Source organism: Echinops telfairi, unplaced genomic scaffold (genome assembly GCF_000313985.2).
Source record: "Echinops telfairi isolate 266 unplaced genomic scaffold, ASM31398v2 ScPeMD7_4225;HRSCAF=4972, whole genome shotgun sequence".
Taxonomy (NCBI): Eukaryota; Metazoa; Chordata; class Mammalia; order Afrosoricida; family Tenrecidae; genus Echinops; species Echinops telfairi.
The window spans coordinates 1,176,496-1,179,041 of record NW_022108124.1 but is presented as its reverse complement, the minus strand read 5'-3'; the positions used below and the strand labels follow the sequence as shown (position 1 = coordinate 1,179,041).

Below are 2,546 nucleotides of genomic sequence, written 5' to 3'. Positions count from 1 at the left end.
TTTTCTTTTGGCATGAGCCCTTGGTATCAGTTCCTCATTTTCCCTCCCACCCCATCCTCCCTCTCTCACGAACCCTTGATAATTTATCTTTTTTTTTCATGTGTTACACTATCTGATGTATCCCTTTACCCACTTTTCTGTTGTCCATCCCCCAGGGAGGGACTTATATGTAGATAGATCATTGTGATCTTTTCCCCTTTTCCCCTCCACCCCTTCTCCTTCCTTTCCTGGTATCATTACTCTCATTATTGGTCCTGAGGGGTTTATATGTCCTGGATTCCTTGTGTTTCCAGCTCTTATCTGTACCAGTGTACATCCTCTGGTCTGGCCAGATTTGTAAGGTAGACTTGGGATCATGATAGTGGGGGGTGGGGGTGGGGAGAAGCATTAAAGACCTACAGGAAATTTGTATGTTTCTTCGGTGCTATATTGCATTCTGACTAGCTCCTCTCCTCCCTGCAACCCTTCTGTAAGGGAATGTCCAGTTGACCACAGATGGGCCTTAGGTCTCCACTCCACACTCCCCCTCATTCACAATGATATGATTTTTTGTTCTTTGATGCCTGATATCTGATCCCCTTGACACCTCATGATCACACAGGTGTGTGTGCTTTTTCCATGCTGGCTTTGTTGCTTCTCAGCTAGATGGCTGCTTTTTTATCTTCAAGTCTTTAATACCCCAGATGCTATATCTTTTGATAGCCAGGCACCATCAGCTTTCTTCCACATTTGTTTATGCACCCACTTTGTCTTCAGCAATCCTGTCAGGAAGCTGGGCATCATGGAATGCCAGTTTAATAGAACAAAGTGTTCTTGTGTTGAGGGAGCACTTGAGTAGAGGCCCAATGTCCATTCGCTACCTTAATACTAAACCTATAAATATATGCACATAGATCTATTTCCCCATCATCACATACAAATATATTTATATATGTAGAAGTCTGTTTTTGGGTTCCTGCCTCCCCAGAGCCAGGGGAGGGCCAGGGGCAGGGCACCCACCACGCTTGGATCCTCCATGAGGACCCGCCCCTCCTGCCAGGGCCCGGATGAAGAGTAAAGCCATTATCGCTGGAGCCCAAGAGCACTTGCGGTTGGCAACCAGACACTGGCTGGCCGCAACATGAGACCCCTCCCCCACCTGCTTTTGCTGATCCTGCTCACTTTCCCTGCCACCCTTGTCTTTAAAAGGGGCCCTGGAGCATTGGCTCAGGATCTTAGAGATAATAAGAAACCATGGAAGATTCAATAAGTGAAGATGAAGATGATGAACCTGAGGTGAAAGAAGGTGAACCCACAAATCTGGCAGATGACAAAGACGTAGACTTGTCTGGTGAACCTGAATCTTTACCATGTGCAGATACAACTATCCTGTCTGTAAAAGGAGAAGATTTTCCAGCAAATAATACTATGAAGTTCCTGGTTGGCTTTACAAACCAGGCTTCAGAAGACTTTGTTATTGAATCACTCGATGCTTCTTTCCATTATCCTCATGACTACCAGGTTTATATCCAGAATTTCACAGCCATTCCTCTGAACTCCTTCATTCCTGCAGAGCCCATTGGTGGGCGGCCCTTTGATCTAGTCATCAACCTCAACTACAAACATTTGAAGGGCATTGTATTCCAAGAAGCCATCTTCACTCAAATGGTTACAATGATTGAAAGAGAGAGTGGGTTAGATGGAGAGACAATCTATGTATATGTTCCTCACTGGTCTTGGGCTACTGCTTTTTATTGGCCTTCATCAACTCCCAGAATCCAGAAAACACAAGAGACCAATACAGAAAGTAGAGATGGGTACATCAAATTAGAACGATGTGGATAGGAGTTGGATTCATCAGGAAACTTTGAATCTGATCCATAAAGCTTCAACAAGAAGGCTGCCCAGGAAACGGGCACAGAAGAGATTGATTGGTGGGATCTAATGAGTAAATGTTCCTTTGTGCAACAAATCTGTCTTTTCTTCACCTGCCCTAATATTTTTCGAATGCAGAGAAGCCATATCACCATAGAAGGCACCTACTACTTATGTGTGGATTACACAATCAGAGTTTATGGTGAAAATATTGCTAAAAGTGCATTGAATTCGTTTTTCTAAAGTAACACATTTGGCTTTTTTGTTTAAAAAACCATTAAAATTTGTGTGTGTGTGTGTGTGTGTGTGTATGTGTGCGTTAAAAAAAAAGAAGTCTCTTTTTGGAAGTATTGCATGTTCACTTTTGAGACTTGGAAATCAACATTCAATGAGTTACAGCCTTGAAAACCTTAAACAGTAGTTCTCTTTTGCACATGTAAGGTCACCATGAGTCAGAATGAATCTAATGGCAATAGTCAACAATCACAACAAGCTTATTTTGAAGTCTAATTTCCCAAAACAATTTTATATCTTCTATTCCAAAGTTCCTTAAGAATACCTTGAAACCATGATTAAAAAAACAACAGCTACTTGAAAACTTCAGAGTAAAATATTTTAACCTGAAACATTGAATAGATAAAATGCCAAATAATAGTGTGAAAATAATCAGTGTCAAAAGGAAGATTAGGAAA

The 2,546-nt window shown here is 41.8% G+C and overlaps 1 pseudogene; it reads left to right on the top strand.

Annotated features, from left to right (window-relative positions):
• The first annotated feature begins 1,120 nt into the window (after positions 1–1,120).
• On the top strand, positions 1,121–1,924 carry LOC101661107 (annotated as a pseudogene).
• The last annotated feature ends 622 nt before the right edge of the window (positions 1,925–2,546 follow it).